Source organism: Protopterus annectens, chromosome 15.part0 (genome assembly GCF_019279795.1).
Source record: "Protopterus annectens isolate FY-2018-M chromosome 15.part0, PAN1.0, whole genome shotgun sequence".
NCBI lineage: Eukaryota > Metazoa > Chordata > Ceratodontiformes > Protopteridae > Protopterus > Protopterus annectens.
The window spans coordinates 521289611-521312711 of NC_056749.1; positions in this window are offsets into that span (position 1 = coordinate 521289611).

The following is a 23101-nucleotide window of genomic DNA, read 5'->3' on the forward strand; positions in this document are numbered from 1 at the left end:
GCAAAGTAATGGGCAGACTGTCTGACAGAAAAACTATGATCATCAGGAATGTAGGTCAAAGAAGGTAAGAGAGTGGCACAGAATTGACAGAGATGGTGAGGGCTGACAGGATACTCTGACCCCATATAGAAATGCAGAAATAAGTGGTTTGAGAAGACTATGATGATGAAGATGAGATATGTGAAGTGGATGCCTGAATATATAATGTGGTGTGTGGATAGCTGGAATAATGCCATGTGTCGGCCCAATGCAATAAAAGATTTACTTATAGTCCTATGGCATCTTTTACTTGCTGTGCTGGAATTTAGTGGTGGGTGGGTTCCCAAATATACAATCTATTTGAGATACTATGGGATCCATTTGGTCAAAATGGTATGGTAGCAGATTGAAAATGATAGTTTTTTTGGTTTATTTCTGGTAGAAATATAAGATTATTTGTGAAATAGGGAAGATAGGTAGTGAGTATACAGCTATCAGCAGGATTGGCGAAATAAGACATTTCACATGGATGGAGGTCTGCAGCTATACTGAATAGTAGCAAGTAGGATGTGAGGTAGAGTGTACAAATGGTTCTTCCAAAAATGATACAGGCCAATCAGAGGTAACATATATTTATTTGTTTATTTATTGCATTTGTTTACTGGGATAGTCTGAGTGGGAAGAAAGCTACCACAGTTTTAGCAGTGGCCTGGGGAGAAATGCTCTAAAATAATTCCAGCATTATACAAGGAATATTATTAAAGAGAGGTATACCAGTAATCAACAAATATACAAAATTTAGATTAATTAATTAATAGTAACATTATGCAATGAGTTATCAAACTTTTTTCTGGGGAGAATATGTCCAGAAAAATGCATAGAACATAATAAGCAAAGATATACAAGTAATTAACAAATATACAATATTTAAACAGAGTTTCATTAATTAAGAGTGGCATCATCTAACAAGCTATGTAGCATTTAGGAAATAAGTTGGTAGAAAGAGAGAAAAGGAGGATTGGTATTACAAGGTAAGAGAGAATGTTCTAGGATAGCTAGAAGGAAGCAGAGGGAGAGGTAGACAACAATGGCAGAGATTTTGGATCAATAACTAAGAGTATAGTGCTTGGAAAAATAGGAGATAGTAAGGGGCATGACATTTGTTATCCAGGAGCAGTGCATTTACAGACCAAGGTATCTTTTAGGTATTCTCTTGTTTGTGCCTTAAAAGAGTTGGCGTTTACTGTGCTTTTGAATGACAGGAAGGGAGTTCTCATTTTTGGTCTGGAAAGCAGAGTACAATGAGGCACCACCCGAGTTGTTCATTTTTGTAACAGTTAATAACTTTCACCAGTGGATCTGAGTTGTTTGCTTGGGTTACAGAGTTGGAGAATATTTTTCAGTATATTGTTTATATCTGAATAATAAATTAGTTTATGGGGCATGACTAGTTGGGAAAGTGTAAGGTAATGTCTTAGCTCTGACCAGAGGGAAGTTTTTTTAAGGCCAGATAGTGATGTGTCCTATAGCAATGATGGGTGACATATTTTGCCACCTTGTTATAGCACAGTTCCAAGAGTGAGAGTTGACTGAATATTAATTTAATCAAGATGAGTACAGTGTAAAGTTGTGTTGGGATGAGAAGGAATCGAGCAACACCTTTTCTGGCATTATCTGTGATGTACTGTTTGACTCTACAGAATGCGCCTAGCTCTTAGTGGGTGTTTTTTACTGACTGTTTTATGTGCTGCCACACTAGCAGGAGGTAATCACTGTGGGCCAGAAATTCTGAAAGTAAACCTAAATGAGATCTGTAAAGTTAGGTTTTGAAAGAAACATGGTAGGGAAGAGATAGAAAAATGAATAGTGAATGTAGTAAATGGTAATGGCTGAAAAGAAGGGTTATTGAGGGAATATGCTGAAGGGTGGGATTTCCAAGGTTAAGATGCTTGAGTAATCTTATATTCTGTATATTATAAAATGTTTTGGGTATGACGGCTCATGGTTATGTGGGTTAGATTTGTAATGACTCATTTGGGTTTGCTTCACTGAAAATTTAAATGTTATTTCTTGGAAACTGACTAATATTACTAGAGCATGTAAAGGGGATATCCAAGTATGAAACTGGGGATGCATATTTTTTGAATTGGGTAGGTAATGGATATTATCTATTTAATGTTATGGGGAAAGCAATGTGTTTCTCTGTGTAGTAGTGTGCACTATGTACAGATATCTGTAATAAATATATTATGTTGTCTATGTTGCATGGTGTGTGTAAAAGTTGTTTGTTAAATGGAGGCCCCATCTTCCTGAGTTGGTGGTTGCTCAGATTGATGTAAAATATCCAATAACACTTAGCAAAAAGAGAAGGTCCCCCCATGGCCTAGCCAAATTTCCCTTAATCTGTATGAATAATACATTCCGTGTCCTCTGACTGGAAGCCACCAGCCTAGTGGAACTAACCTGGTAAACAAAAGTAAATAAATAAAAAATAACTTATTAAAAAGGATACAGATGTAAAAAATCTACTTCACTTGAATTGTAATATATGGGGCAAACAAATCTTATGGTCACACTTTTCCTTTTAAGACATTACATATCAAAAGAGGTCAAATCCCAGCAAAACTTCTGGGCTAAAAATACAGGGAGGTACCGAAAGATGAACAGTGCTGCTTAAGTTGCTACAGGCTATAATGAAATCTGATGTCACCCACTATAAGAATACTGCACAACGATTTCAGCTAAGTAAGGAACGTGGCTAATTTACAACACTCAAAAGCAGAATGACACTTCAAATCTTAAGTATTTTTCAGAGATGAAATCCCTTTTGTGCTGCTCTTGTGAGGGGAAGAGGCCATGCCCCCCTTAACACCTACTAACATATTCTTACTTCCAGTTAACACAACCAGAACAACTGCATAGATATCTGATTTGTGTTAAAAATTTTACTGCACTTATTTCCATAATAATGAAACCTTACTGTTAAACTATATTAGCAAGGCAGATGAGGCAGGGCACAAATTCGCATATCATTGTGTTAGATACCTTGATACCCATAGGAAAAATACAATATCTATATGTCTAGAAGTCTCTTTGAACTCTATTATATATTGTTTTTTGCTTGTATAGGGTCATTCACATATGGACTTATATATGTACTATGACATTTTCAATGTGGTTCTCTTCTGGGGTACCTCTGTATGAAATTCGTATGCCACCCTTGTGTCCATTAGATTTTTGCTAAGTGCTTATGTTTTCCTTCACATACTAAAGACGTAGTGCAGATAAAAATAATAAAGGGACTGAGAAATGACAGAGAGATGCAATCAACAAGTACTAAATAATCAAAACGGAAAAGGGTGCCATCTGCATACCAGTTAATTATGTACACAACATTATTGCAGAAATACAGATAAGCATTTAGACTCTCTCTTCTCCTTCTTCTGAAAGGGCGAAAACATTTGCATATGTATTTTATTTAAATATTTATTTATTTAGCTATGTTATTTTATTTATTTATTTATTTCTGCACTACATTTCTTTGTAACTTTTCAACAACCTTGCACTTGCAATCTGTTTTGGTTATATTCTGTAGGTGAACTGACAGTCTTCTAACTTGCATGAAGTTCTGTGTGTGTGTGTGTGTGTGGCTGTATCTTTGTGTCTGTATATATGTGTATGTGTGTATCTTTGTCTCTGTATGTATGTGTGTGTGCATCTTTGTGTCTGTATGTGTACCTATGTGAGCACATGTATGTGTGTGTGTCGTAGGATAGGCTCGCATTATGTCTAGGATTAGTTTCCCTGCACATCAATGAGTTCTGTTTTAATTCCTTGCAACCCTGAACTGAATAAATGGGAAGTCATCAATTAAATGGATGAAGGTATTCCTTTCATTTGAAATTTGGAGATAAATTACTTATACATGCATTAGAAATAACAGAATGTAATTTGTCTCCATTTCCTAAACAGACAAGCATTATAGAATATTGCATTGTAACTAACACATATACCAACATTTCCTGTGCTGCCTTTCCATATATTTTGAAACACTTTTTTTTCCAATTCAGATAACAGTCAGTGGCAGCTTTTTATATACATATAAGTCAATGTACTTTGCCTTGTAGTTGGTTATGGGAGCAGAAGTATAATCCTGCAGTATTGAGGTTTCAAACATCAGTAGCTTACATTTTGAACTGCATTTTCAGGATTTAATATTCAGTTATTTTTTAGTGGTATACAGCTAGGCCTGGCAGATTAGAACCATTTATAATAATTTATTGTTTTGTTACAGTAATAAAACAGTTTACCCTTCCAAACATAAACAAGCAATCCTTGTTTTAACTTCAATGTAGGCATCATGAATATGTCTATAAGTCTGCTGACTATGTATGCTGACGATGCAGTGTCCAGCAAAGAACACAAGGTCAACATTGCAAAGAAATAATTCACCTTCAAGAGCACATGTCTCTCAGACTACAGATTTCAGCATGCTAAATTCCAAATCATGTAGTGTCATGAGTTATTATAAAATGACTGCTCATTGTTATTTAAAAATGTGCATGTTGGTTGGACAACTCAACCAGTGTGCCCATTGTAAATCGAGCATATACCAATAGAAAAAAGTCTGGTCTCTAAAGCCATTGAGTGGCCAGCCTTTTTTATATTGGTGTATGGTAGGCAAGCATTAGTTTCAAAGGAAGAAATTCTGAAACTGAAAATCATGTCATTATTTAGTGACTTCGCACCTCATAAAATTTGTGGTTTTCCAACAAATCACTGAGGAACAAAGTCACTAAATAATGGCGCACATTTCAGTTTCAGACTTTCTTTCCTTCACACAATGCACAATTATTCTCACAGCATTCTAAGTTTAAAATAGCAACATTAACAATTGGCCCTCTCCTTTATTTATGGCTCTGTCCCCATTTCTTGAAATAAGAGGTCAAGAGGTACATACAAGAGCAGAGAAAATACAAGAAAAATCAGGTACATTCTGAAAAACTGAATAAACATACCTGATTTCCCTTGTATTTTCCCCATCTCTCTCCCATACCGCTAAACCATCTTTCTTTCTTCATTTCTTGCTTTCCAAAGTAATGATACACTGCATAAGAGTGGGAACATACGCATGCGGAGTACATCATCAATGCGATAGAATCTGGAAGCAATGCAGAGGAGCACCACAGTACCATTATACAAAGACATTATTTAAGAAAAGTAATTTCTTTCTTAAATAATATTGTATAATAGCAACAACCCATGGCTGGGTGAGGGTAATGCTGGATTTACCCACACCCACCCATGGGTTACTGCTATACTAATTCATATCTTTGTCTGTTATACACACTCTAGACATGTCAGGCTAGTCTTGCTTAAATGTAGTTAGCTGGAATTTCAGCTTAAGCAGACTTTTACATCTAAATACTCGCTATATGCATACCATTTTATAGTATGCAGGTTCAGAATAAATTTGTGATGTCTTTGTGCTGTGAAAAATTATTTTGTTGATCTTTTTAGTAAAAAATTTCAAGTTTTATAACTTACTTTGAAAATATTTCTTATGTAATTCAGCTGAAAACTCCCATTATAGACTTTGACTGAACTGAAAACACTATTTCATCATGTTGAAAGAACTCAGAATTAAAAAGTATGCTTTCTGAATTAATCTTTCTTTAATAAGGCATCCGTTCCATAGTATAGACTGTTAAAGGAAGAACAGGATCAGAGAAGATGAGAAAGAATTCATATAAAATGAAGAATAATCTTATTCACATATTCCAAAAGTGTAAATGTCTCATCAAGCTGCAAGAATTCTGGTTATCATAGCTTTTCATTTATTCACATAATGATAAAAAGGCAAAAGTTATCTCAGTTATGACAACTGAAGATGACTATTGCATAAAAAAGTAGAATACTATCTTTATACTGTCATCATGTTAAGGAAAGATAGAGTGTTATTTCAATATAATATGAACTGAAAATTCTCTCTCTGTAGTTTCAATGAAATGGTATGATAAGAAACTATACTTCAAAGGTCTAGATTTTAGACAGCTATTACAATGTAAGCATCTTTTTTATTATTGTGGAAAGAGTGGTATTTTATGATGACACACCAGCTATCACAATATATTTTACTTCAATTAATTCCAGTATTTATTCTTAAGTGCATATTCAAACCCAATTGAGGGGGATTAAAAAGATTTTCTCTACCTGCACTAATTGACCAGGCAGAGTTGGTCAATTATTGTAATGGAAAGAATCTCCATTACAGAGATACAGTAAAAGCCTAGAGAGAAACATCCCATTAATGGTTTGTTACCATGTTGCTGAATCTAACACTGCTCTATCAAATCTAATAGCACTAGTGTTCTCCCTATCACCTCATGCATTACTGTTGCATAGGTATTCTCCCATTCACACAATCACACACGTAAACAAATCCAGCCATCCAGAAATAAGTCCCTACACATTTGCTCTTGCTCATGGAAATAGTCACTCATGTACTGGTATGTGTGCTCCGTCCTTACACAGACACACACACACATTATTCAGCACCACATTTATGCCCCTACAGACAGACTGACACATATACACACATGGTTCTGCTATACTTAACTGTATTCATACTACAAGGTGCAACTACTCTCATAGCAGTGAATGGGTGAACACCATCAACAGATACTGTTTTTTCCTTCGAGAAAAAAATAACTCCGCAGTATAATTCTTTATTTGCTCTGCCAAGTTTTTCTGGAACCACTTCCACTTTTGGAGGAAAGCACATGGTTGCTTAGCATTAGTCACTTCCTCAGACTGCCACATTATCACATGGCTTCCCCTGCAAGATCACTATCAATTCTAAGATCACTGCCAGGGGAAAACACTAGTGGGAGAGCAATCTTTGAATAAGCAAAGCTTACTGCATGTGGAAACATTTGGAGTTAATGCTTTCACATCACAGTACTTCTTTATGAAGCCCAGTGAATAATTACAATTCATATCTACTTGGGCTACAAAATCTCTTTTCCCTTATACTGGTAAGAAGTACACCAGAAGGAAAGAAAATTATGCTGCATACATTATGCAAGCAATAATGCCCAAAGGCATTGGAGTCACAGGTAAATAATACACCACCCATGGGTGTTGTGACATCCTCATCCCTGAAAGGTCCATTATTTCCCTGCAATGCCCACTCTGAAGGGCATTATTGTGCTTAGAAGCCAGCATATCTCTTAAACTGCTTTTGTATGTGAATTTTATTACTTACACTGTTTTTATATATTTGATGCAAAATAGTTCCTCTGCCTCATAATTCAAAGTTGCTATAGGATGTTTAATTGCTGTTGGAGAATGTATTTTACAAACAAAATGTATGCTAATAATGTAATTATGTGTTCACTCACATACATACATACACACACACACACACACACACACACACACACACACACTTCTGCTTCCTTGTCGCAGCTAACTGTATTAGTTTTGCAATATTTTTTTCATTTTCCCACAAGTTCACTAAAACACTGGTGATTAAAAGGGATGAGTAAAACAGCAGCTCCTTATACTGTTGTTGCATTCAAGCTTTTTTTTTTTTTTTTTAATGTGCGTCTTGCTAAATGTTTGTTTTTAATGAGCATAAACAAGATAGCAGTCTCTTTTTTTTTTTTCCAATTCCTGCTTCATGGCAGCTTCATGTGCTACCATGAAGGTATGACTTGTTATTACACTGTTCTTGTACATTAATACCCTGATGGAGAAAAGTTATTCTCTAGTAGGCTGTTGTTTTTAAGTTCTGTCCATCTTCTAACAAGCCAGAGAATAAAACTATTAACACTATATAGCTCAAAAGTACAACTAAGGAGAAAATATCCTGGACTTTTGCCCAGTATCATAAATAAAAGAAAGTAAGATAAGCAAAAATAGAGTCTTAAAATCTTTTGTTTATATGCCACAACTTTAGACTTCTCCTATCTTGACAAACATAATGATTGTTATTATAAGGGAAAAGTACCATTATTAAGCTGCAAAACTGTTCAGCAATGTCTTGATAATATATTGTTAAAAAAGTTTTATTTGTGAATTACTTAGTGAATAGAAACAATGATATGGTTCATTATCTGAAGAAAATCATGCATGCTTCAGAGATGTAATGATTCCTAGGAGAGACAGATAGTCTTCGCTCTACTTGTTGGAATTGCCTAAGACATTCATTTAAGAAAATGATTAGGTCCTCTGGAAGCAATTGGAAAAAAAAATTATCTAGAAGATGGCATTTTGTGGGCTTTCCCTGTCTTGATAGGTCCAGATGTTCTCTGCAGGGGGCTAAATGGAAAAGCTTTAAAAACAATATTTAACACATTCTAACCTTTCAACTGTAATGTCATAGAACAAAACCATGGGAAAGCATGCAGAAATGAAAATATTTCTGAGAAACCACAGCTGATCAATGGCATATGATTAGATGGTTAAGACAGCTGCAACATAAAGTAAAAAAGGTTCAGAGACAGTAAATAATATGGAAACAGTTCTTGATCTACTTCAGGGACATACCAGAATGAATGACTTCCATAATGTCAAGAGAAATCAACCATCACAGGTGTTCTTGTTTCATTTTTTTTTTTTACTGCAGACCACCAAATTGACTGTTTGCAGTCTTTACTACATAGAAAATTGTAGACAAAGTCTCATTTCAGAAAAGAAATAATGGCTGTAGCTCTTAAGAAATTTAGTCAATATGGCTACAACCACACCTTTTTCAGAATGACATTTGCAGAAAAGTGGAACACATGATCACTGTTTATGACTCCACAGTTATTCATGTTTGAACTTTTGTCAGGAAAATATTTCAATAGCAGCTTGCCTGCCTGCAACTATGAAAGGAATACAGTTTGGAATGGGACATATTAAAATCTTTGAAATGCATTGCTTGAAAGAAGGCTTTTTTGCGATCACTATAAATCAACAGTTTTTATTCTGAAGACCAACATGTTTAGAGTTTGTGATACTTACTGATTGCATGAGATACCATGGTTAAAAAAAAACAAACAGATATTGAGAGTGATACTGTTGACAGAAGCATTGTTGAAAACTCATAAAATGAAAACTGAAATGATTTTTCTGAGAAAGAGTACTAAGGAAAATGTAACGGAAACTTCTGAGTTAAATGTGTGTTAGACCAAGAGGTATTACAGAATAACATACAAATATTGATGAAAGAAATATGTGGAAAGATGATCCTATTATATTATAAATGATTGGGATTAAGCTGGAAGAGATGAGAAGTAACTTAGTTCCAGTAAAATAATACAAAAATCAATATAGCAGTATACAGAGTAAGGCAGCTTACAGATACATGACTTGGAAGGTGACACATGAGTTTAAAAAGTTAAATTTAATACAACTTATAGACAGTTGATGACTTTTTTTTTTTGCATTAAGAAAGAATGACTACTGATTTGATATTTATGGAACTGGCAGTAGCTCTGCTCCAAGCAAATCTTGATAATATGATTACAAATTAATTTGATTAGAGGTCTCATATTTCTAAAATTCTCATTTTTAAACAACAGACATGAATATACCTTTTGCATGAAAATACTGTGCCGCATCGGGAAAGCTACACTACAAGTAAAATAGAATCAGTAGTAGTAAACAGTTACAAACTGGAGGACATTTATGGCTAATGGGCTAGGTAATACATTTTATTATTTATTATTTATTTTTATCTTACATTTGTTGACCGGGCTAGTCTAACTGGATATATGCCCATTTTCAGTAGATGCCCGGGGAGAAAAGCTCCAAGCACTAGCAGTGACAAAGAATACAATATATAGTAATGGTCAAGTGAATTACAGTACATTGCCTACATTGGTCAGAACAAAACTGTACTAAGTCGTTTAGTAGGTTGAAATTAATATCAAAAGTACAGGGATATAATCAAAAATAATTTTTTTTTGTTTTTTGTATTATGAAGGAGATTATAAAGTAGGCATCAAAGAATAGTATGGAAGAGAAGTATAGAGAGAGCAAATGGGTTTTGCCATAGCAGTTAAATGGGTTTTACCATAGCAGAAGAGTACAGGACTTCGCATTATGCTTTATTAAAACATAATAAATTAATGGATAACTGACTTTATCCTTACAAAACTTTTAATACTTTCTGTTTACTTTTGGTAATGCAGTTGCTAGACTGGTCAAGTAATGAGCTATTTAGTGCCTGAAAAAAGAAACTTAACATTTTCCAGATTTTATTCCTTCAAAAGCTCTGGCCATGGCTAAAATAAATACAAGTAAAGGGTTATATTATAACTCAAACTAGAGTTAAAGAACACTTTACATCAAATAGCATGAGTTGTCTTCTTTCTGTAAAGTGATCATAGTGGAAATGTACCAATTCGTATGCATATTATATAGTGTAATTCACATGGCCAGAGATGCCAAGATCAAGATGTTATCAACAAGAAAAGTAAAGAAAAAAATCACTTTAGAAGACTACAGTAAAGATACTGCAGTTGTGGCTAACATGGAGAATCAACTAAGATGTACTAGTTTCAAGAGTCACTGAAATTATTTTATTTTGCTCTTTGACCCTTGCTGGCCTCGGAGTCTAGCTTGCTGTATGCTAGGAAAAGGTCACATCATATGACAGATTTGTTAATTTCTTTATGCCCTACATTTCCCAGAAAGTTAATCGAGCTATGCAAACAGGGTCAGCATGTAGTAAACTGGGCAGAGACTGTATGCCCACTGAAATGAGTATATACATCCTCTGGGTAGCTATTGCCCAACCCTGGAAAGCTTATAAATTTGGCAGGGTGTTTTCTTTTTTTTGTGGGAATTCTACATGTCTAAATCCGCTTCCAGACACTATCGTATACATTCTGCTACTCAAGGTTGGTCTATTAGACCAGAGGAGGTAGTACCATATCATTACTTTATCACCATAACTAGGTCCCCAAATTTCTAGTTGCCATGTGTTATAGGATTACAGTCATGGTAAGTGAATACTCTGCCTTGTGCCCAATATCAGGGAACAAGTTAGTGACTGAAAAGTGCAAGAAACTAGCATACTTTTATATCCACATATTACTTTATTGAAGCAGACTGGCAGACAGTTTAGCTATAGCTCATAGCTTCTCTCTATCTGCAATTTAGACATAATTGTCTCCTGCACATTCCTATACACTGTGTAGTCAATTCAAGGCAAACACATAGCATGATCTTTGAAAATATGGCCAGATCAAATACATTCTGCAGGGAAGGGTCAGGCTCAAATAACTGAGATGCATTTAATGTATTATTTTTCTAACACCTGATGATATAATGGAAATATGGGAAGATAACAGTGGAAAAGAAAAACAAATTATTACAAGATGTATAGTGATGGAAGGTGGATGTCTGCAGAAGAATTTAAACCATGTCATTAATAACAAGGTAAAACTAAATGTTTACCGATTCTGTTCAGCAAAGCAGACTCCCTCACATACACTTTCCCAATTTGTACAATCAAACATATTTCATGATATCAGAATAGTGAAACCCTAGTAATTTTTAAAACTCATTATTGAAATACTGCTAACATTAAGAGTGAAATCTTAAAAAAATATATAATTTTTCGTATAATACTACAATAGCTATAATACCTGTACGTGTGAGTTATGAGAGAGTTATGTTCTCCTGGACTGACAGCTTCATATGGTCACCTTTACACCCAGCATCAAAAATAGCCATTTATGAGGAAGTCCCTGCACCTTTATGGGACTATATCCAACAGGACCCATAGCTGAACATTAGTAATCATTGTTAGATTACATCTAGTACAAGCCATTGCTTTGCAATAGTCCAGAAAGTTTAGGTGGGTGGCTATACCTCCTCTAAAAGACCTGCCAGTAGTGGTATACCCCAGGTTCAGTCCTTGGGACACTCCTCTCTGGAATTTACTTCTTTGAGGTCAAAGCTATTGTTAAGGATTTGTGGCTGGTTAAGTTTTCAGATGACTACATACTTGATGCCATCATAAACTTCCAACAGGACACCAAGATACTCTAAGAAGACCTACATAAAACAAATGGTGTCAAAACCATGGACAAAAACTAAATGTCAAGCAGTGTATAACTGTATGCTTTGGCAAACATGACTCATCTTGTAACTGCTACATTGACAACACACCTGTGTCGACAATTAACTATCCTTTGATTACCATGTACCTCCTGTTGTAAGGAAGTCCTTTTTCATTGTATAGCTTATATCTAAGGACATTGCATCCAGATTCAGGAATGCACTTGTTCCACAGTACTCACATTCATTAAGCCAATCTTCAAGTATAATACCCCTTTCGGTATGTACCTGTCTGATCACTTGTCACAAATGGAATGACCAACATGTTTGCTCACTAAAAAAAAAATCAAAAGCCTAAATCATAAAAACATGCTAACCATATCAAAGCCATGTCCCTTTCCTCAGTATCATATAGGCTACTGACTCAAAATGTCTGCCTTGTGAAAGGTGCTTTAACAGACCCTATTCTGTCAAAACTATTACACATTCACAAGTCCAACGGTATCATAAAAACCCACTCAAGGAATTTCAATCTATTTTGCAAAATAAATATAATGTGTTGCAGGGGTAGATTTGCACTACAGTGAATACCACTTCAGTGGAACTGTATGAGTAGATATGAGGTAGTGCCATCTGTGCCAGGGAGAGTATGACAGTGCATGTGTAACATATGGCAGCATAGTTAGCTGAGTTTTGTAAAGAATTTTATGCCATTTGACTATCACACTGATTTGTACAGATGCTTGTGTTAAAAATGTATTTGTAAAGTTGCTTGTGTTAAAAATGCATCAACAGCGGCTCCTGCTGGAGAGAAACGAGAGATACATGTATGTCAGACAGTATTATTATAATTGATTAAATGTATATGTTTTAACAGAGAATTCTGGAAGGGAAGAGGTTAATCTCAGTCCAGCTAATTTTGAAAAATAGGTTGAAAATTAAATGGGTTAGTTTAGGCCGTAAAGATTTTGTTGTGCAGGTCTGATTGCAGTCAGAGACAAAAATGTCTGGGAAAACCAGGACTTGGTATCTTATTGTATTGTCTTTAGAGGTAAACTAATTGCTACCCTGGAAGGGTAGAAGTTTTGAAATTGTTTTATAGCTTTCAGATGCTGCAACAGATCTTAGCAAAGCTCTAGGTGCATATTGTACCCAAGTCAGGTGACCAGATGTGTTGTGATTCTATAACCAGCACTGAAATTTTATTTATTTATTTATTTATTTTAGATATTGGTGAGAGATATTCTAGAACTCTCACAGAACACTTCATTTTTTGGAACATGTCTGGAAAGAGCTCACATAAATATCTCAGACAACCACACACCTCATCTTGCTTTGCTGTAGTAAACAACTCAACACTCATCATCTTGCCTTACTGTAGTAAGTAACTTAACTAGGGAACAGAAATTGTTAAGTCAGTCAGGAAAATATAGTGAGATTAGTTAAGCATTGTTTTTCTGCATCTACGTGAATCTATCAAACTGTATATCTCCTGTGTTTGAAACTCTGATGTTTATTGTAACTAGATATTCAGTATTCTCATGTTTTCTATTTTATTACTTAAGCCTTTCTATACCTTTCATTGTGGCTGGTCTTTTAGAGAATACTTTTAATACCATAAGAGTACTTATGCTTATTGTACTGGCTGCTCCTAAAATCCTTGCTGCACTGGTCAAACTCTACCATTTGTATTATTATTATTAATTTTACTCAGTATAATTGGGTACCCTTGTAAGAGCCTTAGAGTAGCTGACTGGTAGCAGGATAGTTGCCTTATAGTTTTAGCAGAAGGGCCACTGCTGTTAAATCTGTCAGCCTTTCCCAGGCATGCTCATGTGTGTATAAAAATCAGATATTTACCTGTGTGTGTCAGCTACTTGGAACAGGGACACACAACTCTACAGTGGTCAGTGTGGAGTCTTGTTTGGGACTGTATAGAGAGAGAGTCCAGCCCCAGGTTTGGAGTGTGCTCACTGTGTGCTCTTAAGGAAAATTGTGCTTGGTGCATAGAGCTGCATCTAAAAATACTGTGTGTATCCATTTGTGCTCCTAGTGGCTGTCCCTTACCAGTGTTAGTGGTGAAGATTGAGGCACCTTGATTACTGGCCCAGAGTAAGGACCATCACATATTGGTGTCAGCTGCGTGGGATATTAATTGAACTTCAGTAGCCTGTGTGTTGCCACTGAAGGTGTGTGTACTCTCTGCAGCCACAAGGTAAACATACAGAGTTTAATTTTCACAACAGTTTTATTTATTTTTGTTAGTTTAGTTTAGTCAGGGAAGCCAGGCAAAGATGTCAGCAGGGGATTATGGCAAGCTGACAAAGAACCAGTTGGCCAAGGTGTGGTGCATGTCAACCTGACTAAGAGAGGAAATGATTTCAGTGTTAGCTGCAGCATGGACAAGTAACCAGGAAGACAACCAGTCTGGTGATGGGGGTGTGCAGCAGTCAGAAACAGGATAATTCACCTTTTCCTCAGATGACTTAAAATCTGTCTGGATTTAAAGAGACTTGAACTGGAGGCCAAATATTTGAAATTAGAATCAGTGGAGAGACTGCAGTGTTTGAAGGCAGAAGAAAAGGAGAAACAGATGGAATTAGAATCAGTGGAGAGACTGCAGTGTTTGGAGGCAGAAGAAAAGGAAAAAAAATGCCAACATGAGAGGGACATGCTGACTCATCATCAGGATCATGGAGGTAATGGGGAAGAGAATAACAAAACATCAGTAGCCATAAAGGTCAGTAAATTTCCTCCACAGTTTACAAGAGTGTGATCATTTTGATAGCTTTATTCATATATTTGAAAGAGTATGTAAACAGTATAATATTGACAAAGGGCTCTTGGTACGGTTCCTGGCCCCCTTACTTCATGGTGAAGCTGTAACTGCTGTTTCTAAATTGTCTGATACTGATTGTTTAAACTATGATAAAGTTAAATCATGTTTATAGCAATGTTTTAAGTTAACACCTGAAGCTTACAGAAAAAAGTTTCTTGAGCTTAGGCACAAGGCAGAGGAACGTGTATGTGATTATATTGCTGAGTTAAGCACTTATTTTCATATGTGGTGAGTGGGTGTGAGGTCACCACTTTTGAAAGACTGGCAGACCTTTTGGTGAAGGAACAAGCCCTTAGAAATTTGACTGAGAACATGAGAATCTGGTTGGCAGAACAGGAGTACAAGTCTGCAGATGAGCTGGGGAGAAAAGGGGATCTCTACTTAGCAATCAGGGCACAACCGCACAAGACAGGGATACCCAGTGCTGCACATGGATAGAAGGGAATGCATAGTGAGCAGCCTAAAGCACTTCAAGAGAGTCCACCAATAACAGAGAAAGCCACTATTTCAGGTACACAACTAAGATCAAGGGTTAGATTTTTAAATGTGACCAGGAGGTCCATGTAGCATACAAATGTCCATTGAAGCAAGGTGGGGATCAAAAGGTGAGGGAGCCAGCAAGTGGGAATAACAGTATGCCAGTGGCAAGCTGTATGGAGAAAATGGGCTACCACACTATCATCAGAGTTTGTATCCGAACTTAGTGGATGGAAGACAGGCTACTACTAAGAGAGAGACAACCTCTGACATAACTATTGTGAAGCCTGCAGTGATTAAAGAGGAGCAGTACTTGCTTGGGTAGTCCAGTCCACTCAGAGCTTTAAGAGGGACCCCATTCCAAACACCTTTGGCCAAGGTTTACTTTGATTGGGAGGTTGGAATAGGAAGCAAGCAGGTAGGTGAGTTTGAGGATATCCCTACAGATGTATTGATAGGGAATGATTTTGATAATGCAGTACCTTGAGTTCATGCAGTAACATGCAGTCAGGCTTAGAGACAGGTATGTGGGTCTGGTAGACTGGGAGAGACAAAGACAGACCCCATACCTGAAGCTGGGACTGGTGATGTGTCTATTTCTGGAGGGAGCTACACTGTAGCAGTGAGCCTGAAAATGAGCCACAGCTGTTGGTAGGTACTGATGTTCCAATGGACAGGGTGACTGCAAGGACAGAGTGAGTGGTAATACCCTGGCTGTCAGTGAGACACTGCTGTCAGAAGATACCAGGCTTCCTGTGGAAAGAATGTTGGGAAGGCTCACAAAGGTAGAGTTGAGACAGGCTCAACTTTTGAACCCTACTTTAAGAGGCTTGAGGGAGTAAGCTAAGGAGGCACTTGCTTTTCGAGGAAAAAAGGTAGTTCTGTGTACTGGAACAAAGGGTTACTGTATACAAAGTGGACCCCTGAGAGATGGGCTAAAGGATGAGATAATACAGCAGTTGGTAGTGCCCAGACCCTACCCTCTGGCACTTCTAATCATAGCCCATGATATTTCTTTTGCAGATCATATGGGCATAAAGCATACCAAGAGATGTATTATGCAGAACTTTTATTGGCCTGGGATTGCAAGGGATGTAACAGTACTGCAAGACCTGTGAGCAGTGCCAAAAGGTAGGAAAGGCAGGAGACAAGGTCAAAGTTCCTTTGATGCCTTTGCCTGTGATTTTAGAGCTATTTCAGAGGATAGCTATGGGAGCCTCCAAGTACCCCAAGTTCCACAGAGAAGTAGTATATCCTGATGGTAGTAGATTATGCTACTAGATAGCCTGAGGCAGTGGATCTGTCCTCTACTGAGTTAGAAAAGGTGGCAAATGCTTGGTTAGAGATTTTCAGCAGGGAGGGAAATACTGACTACACTAAAGACCGTGCTGCAGGCATTTGCAGACCAGTTTAAGAGTGCATACAGAGACGATCCTCAGGAATCCATAGGTTTTTCACCCTTTGATTTACTGTATGGGAATAGGGTAAGGGGGGCTTTAGATTTGATTCATGATGAGTGGGAGGGTGAGTGTGAATCCTACAAGGAGTCTGTTGTGGCATATGTCCTAAACCTAAGGACAGGGATTGGAGAGCTCATGGGCTTGGCCCAGGAGAACCTGGCAGGAACCCAATAGCAGAAAAATGTTTGGTATGACAGGAATGTTCGAGCCCAAGAGTATACTGTGGGATAGAAGTTGACGGTACTCATTCCTGTCAGAAACAATAAGCTGCAGGCAGCTTGTGATGGACCCTTCAAAGTGGCAAGGAAAGTCTGTGATGTTAATTACATGGTTAACCTGCCAGGCCAGAGGCAGAGGCACAAATTGTACCCTGTTACTCTCAGTCCAGCTAATTTTGAAAATAGGTTGAAAATTAAATGGGTTGGTTTAGACCATAAAGATTTTATCTTACAGGTCTGACTGCAGCCAGAGACAAAAATGTCTGGGCTGAACTAATTGCTACCCTGGAAGGGTGGAACATTTTAAAATAGTTTTATAGCTTTCAGATGCTGCAACAGATCTTAGATAGGCTCTGGGTGTATATTGTACCAGAGTTAGGTGAACAAATATGATGCCATTCTAGAACCAGCACTGAAAATATTTTTTTAGATAGTAGTGAGAGATATTCTGCAACTCTTGCAGCAGCACTTTCTTTTTTGGAACCTGTCAGGAAAGATCTCCCACAAATATCTTGCCTTGCTGTTGTAAGTAACTTAACCATGGAACAGCAATTCTTTAGACAGTCAGGAAAATATAGTGAGGTTAGTCAAGTGTTGTTTTTCTCCATCTGTGTGAATCTATCCAAATGTGTTATTTTTATATCTCCTGTGATTGAAACTCTGGTGTTTATGGTAACTAAATACTCAGTATTCTCATATTATCCATTTAATTATTTATTATTAAATATTTCTATACCTTTCATTGTGCCTAGTCTTTTAGAGAATACTTTTTAACATAAACATACTTATACTTATTTCAGTGACACTGTGGCCACTCCTGAAATCCTTTCTGCATTGGTCAAACTCTACTATTGTGTTAGTATTAATTTTACTCAGGTATAATTGGGTACCTTAAAATAGCTGACTGGTGGCAGCGTAATTACCTTATAGTCTGGGCAGAAGGGGCACAGTGGGCAAATCTGCACCAGCCTTTCCCAGGTGCATGTGTGTGTGTGTGTGTGTATGAAAATCAAATATCTAAGTGTGTGTGTATCAGCTACTTGGAACAGGGACATAGATCTTGAAAGAGGTCAATGTGGAGTCTTGTTTGGGCCCTGGTGAGAGAAAGAGAGTCCATCCCAGGTCTGGAGTGTGTTTCCTGTGTGCTCTTAAGGGAAATTGTGCTTTGAGCAGAGAGCTGCATGTGAAAATACTGTGTTTATCCATTTTTGCTCCTAGTGGCCATCCTTCACTGGTGTCAGTGGTGAGGATTGAGGCTCCTTGATTATTGTCCCAGAGTAGGGACTGTCGCACTGTCTTCCACTCCATATAAAACAAAGTAGTTCTCTTAACTGCATTCAAATGTAATTTGGATGAATGTGTGGTTATCCACAAATACATCCCCATTTTATTACCCCTTATCCCTTATGGACAGGGCAAACAAGTATATTTCCCAACATATCCTTGTTCAGCCCATCTCTGGATTATTTGTATGCAAAATTTAAGGGCTGAAAACCAGCATGACAATGAAAATCTAAGCTTCTTAAGATAGGTCCAGTAGCCAAAGTAAATACCTATGAACCTAGGAACCTATTAGTCCATCTCTAAGGGGCTACATCTAGCAGAAAGCATACCTGAACATTGGTCTTATTTATTTGACTGTACCCTACACAAGTCATAGATGAGCATCAGTCATCCTTATGGGACTGCATCCAGCACAAGTCATGGGTGTGCATTACATCACCTTTATGGGACTACATTCAGCACAAGTCATGGCTGTGCATTACATCATCTTGTATTCAACTTAAAAAAAGATGCCAAAAAATGTCTCTCTTGCTACTTACCTGTAAACCCTGAACATTCCACAATGAAATAGTAATAGTGGACTTTGTTTTCTAAAAAAAAATGGTACTAATAAGAATAATAATACTGCATGAATTTATCATTAATGAATACCTACCTGACTTCCACCCAGATTGTCTGGAAATAGTCATATATTACTTCACACATGGGCAGTATTTACACACATTATTTTCCTTGACTAATCCATCTCAACTGCGAAAACAACAGAAAAACATTAAAACACATGCTTATTCAGTTATTAGATTTTATGTGACACTAGAAGTAGCTGCACATCATCAGGACCCTCTCTATTTGTATGTGTATTCTTACAAATGCTCTTTTTTGCAATGACCTACTGATATTTCTTCCCCATTTCCTAATGTGGTCTTCATGTGTGTATGTCTCTGAAACAGAGTCATTGGTTTCCACCATTTAATTCTTATTCATTTAATAATTGTTCTAATTCGTTTTACTCTCATGTAATGTATTGTAATGTGGTGCTTTTCTCCCCGGGCCTCCGCTGAAAATGGACCTGTGTCCAGTTCGACTTTCCTGGTAAACAAATGTAAAATAAAATAAAATAAATAATAAAAATTCTAGTCTTTGGAAGCAAATGCCATCCTATTCAATAGTTCCATTTTATTAGAAGCAGCTGACGGCCTGGTAACCTTCTGTGGGTAGGTAAGTGAATTATTATCCTCTACGATGGCTTGAATGAGGGAGCAGTAGGAGTGATAAATGTCCAAGTGTCTGGAAGGGCTGTGCCAGATTAATTAATGCAAGTATATGTCAAGTTGTATAGAGATGTGTCTGTGAGAAAGGTTATTCAGCAGAACATCTATATGTATCTGTTTTCTAGGTAAACCAGGGCTGCGATTGCAACACTGCACCATAAGGTATTTTGTGCCCTTATACTTTTCACATAATTTGCCTGCACCTGTATATGTGCCACTGCTTGAAGGGAGTGAGTCATATACTCCAGAAATTATACAAGTATGTCATCTTTATGCTTTCATAGGTTCCACCAGTTCAGGCTACAGTATAACATGATGGCACACGCCTGATGTCAGTAGGATACATGTAGCTCATAATTATGAAAACACATTCATGACAGAGGCAGATGACACGAAAGCACTGTCAGTGATGATAACACTGGAGGGCAAGCAAGTGATAGTGGCATGGCAGTCTGAATCTCTAGCACCACCTGAGTGGATTTATGGACATGCCATCACTGTGAGTCCTCAAACCCAACGCACATAGGGAATATTATAATGGATGGGAATTATCAGGTGTACTTTCGATTTGCACAATCACCATAGAAGAGGACAAACTACTGGTTGCTGCATTCATGGTTCCAGATCTATCCTTCACCTAAATACCTTACCTGGCATCAATCATCTGATGTGCAGGTCTGTCATACAGGCACACACAGCTACAAAATAAACAGTCATGTTCAAGCCACTGGTAGCCCAAATGTGTACCTATCAACCGTCCAGATTTTACAGAATGTTCAAATTCTGTCCTCATATTTTTGGTCAGCTTTTCATAAAATGTATAGTTTTCTGGAAAATCATAGTAGATTAAAAATCACTAAATGTTGACAGACATTTGAGCTTCAGACTTCAAATCATTTAGAAAATACACACTGATGCAAAGCCTGTTATGTTAGCAGCTTTCTTAGTTTAAAAGAGCTCTACTTAACACTTGTCTTAGGTTTTGGGCTTTGTCTCCCATTATTTTTTCATTTTGTCCAGGATTCTTGCTCTAAGAGGTTGTGAGGCATGCCCACATTGCATCCACTGATATATCCATGAGACATGGCAAATTAACTCAAGCCATGGCTGTGCAACCATCAAGATGCATGTTGGAAGGTTATAGACCAGGCTTACATTGATGGCACACCTTGCCCCAGAGACTTCATTACTTTCATTCCTGACCATGGTATCTACCATTCCTAAGAGCGGCCGATTTCATGATAATGGTCAATGATGCTCATCTATTTCCAGCCGCAAGATGCATCACTGGCCCTGTCAGTCATATTTACACAGTTTCATAATATCTCAAGCTCACTTTGTGCATCAGAGTGTCACAGCTAGACATGAATGTTCTTGGGGGGGGGGGGTTGTGGCATAACAGTTAAGGTCTTCACCTCATAGACACAAGGCACGCAGTTTAATTCTGGCCTGGGTATATTGGCTAGACTTAAAATGGCTGTTTGGAGCAGTTAGCCTACTACTCACCAATCTACTGGCTGCAGGCATGGTGAGTCATGCCAGGATTCCTGTACACACTCCCATTTGGCTATATAATTCATCATGCAGACTACATCGAGCCTGGATACTGCATGATCACCCAGTACACCAGTGCTCATAACTTGTAATCCTGAATCTCCAACCTGCTGAGTCATTGCAACATCCACCTCCTGCAGCCTTTACCCAAATGACACAGTGTTACTGTCAACTTTGAATGTGCCATGTCCACTTATGCAAATGAAGACTGCTGTACCTGTCATACCCCTTTGCCTTTTCTAATTTCTCCAAATCTTTTGGGTTTCTAATACCATGACAGGAATGGACCCCATTCCGAAGTCAAAGTATGATTAAAGTTCATGAAATTAGTATTGTTTCAATCTTTGATGTCAGCCAAAAATGCTCTTTGCAGCACCCGCAATGTGCCCAGTAATGACTCCTCCTGGAAGTCATACAGGGTTACATGGATTGGTAACATATTTAAATATGATTGTAGATTCTTTTTTATAAGACCCGTTGCTCCTACTACTATTGGAACTGTCTGGGTATCATTCTTGCACATTGCTCTCATTTCCGCCTGCAGATCCTGGTATTTTATGACTTTGTGTCTCTCTGTACATAAGACAGTATAGTCACTGAGTGTGGTGATTTCAATGATTAATGCTACTTCTGCTTTTACTTTTGTCTTCTTTTCTTGGACCACTATACATCCAGTTTTCTAGCATCTATCTTTTGAACTGTTGGTAATGGGTGATCCCATGTGATATAAACCATCATTTTCTATGTGGCTCATGTTTCCAGTGTTTTTCAACAACTTTGATACCATAATGTTTGCACAATCCACAGTGCAACAGTCTCGCCACATTACTATTATGCCTTTCAGTATACAGTCCTTTTGCCATTAGTATGCCACAACCAGAAACAAGGTGTGTGACTGTTTCCAATCGGTTTTACAAAACCTACATTTGTCCATTTCTCCCACATGTTCAATAAACCAGCGTGTATGTAGCCCACTATCTTGGGTTGCCAATATTATCTTTTCATTTATTGGTTTGAATTTGCCTCTCCTTAACCATTCCTGCATTTGTTCTTGATCAACATGAGGCTGTTCCAGAAGTTTTCTATACTTGCAACTAAATTTATGTTTTTTCCACAAATCTTACCTTCTTATTTGGTCCTTTACCTTATAGGTTCATAGGTGTGTACTAGGCTAATGGCCCTGCAGCCTTTACATGCCTAGCCCATAGGATTACCCTGGCATTGTGCCACCTGACCTTAGTTCCCAATGCTTCTGTCAAGTAAAGCCACTGGAGTGATCCCTGGGGTGAATTTTCTATTTCCCATCCACTCATCCAGATTTCTTTTGAAGAGGACCAGTGAGGTGCTCTGCTTGACATGTATGGGAAGTCTATTCCATATAGCATGGGCAGTCTCTGGGTTATGAACCTGTCCCTCTTCAGCATGTTCTGTTGATTGTGGTAATGAGGTTGATGTCTCTGGAGCATGTGGTGTGGAGGGATTGGGATTTCTTCAGATGTAGAATTTCTAACAGACCTGGGTCATACATGGCTTTGTAAGTCAAGCAGAGATCGCCTCTAAGTAGGCGATATGAGACAGAGAATAGTTGGAGTTTTTTAGTCTGTCCATATAGGACAAATGTTTAAGGCCTAGGATCCTCTTTGTGAGGTACTTTTGTGGCCTCTTCAGTTGTTACAGGTGTTTAGTGAGGTACATGCCAAATGGGGCATAGTACTCAATGATTATATTCTTTCTTTTGTTTTTTGGTTCATGTAGTTGCTGCCTGGTTTTTATCTACTTCTGGTTTGTTTTCCATCCCTGCTTGACATCGATATGCTTCTGCTAAATTAAGATGCTTCAGAACTTTCACTACATTTGGATCTTGTGAGGTAAGTAAATATGTGTGGGGTCCCATGACTGCAGATCTCTACATGTAATCAGTTTCAAGGAAGCCCATCCCTCATTTGGAACGGGGAATAT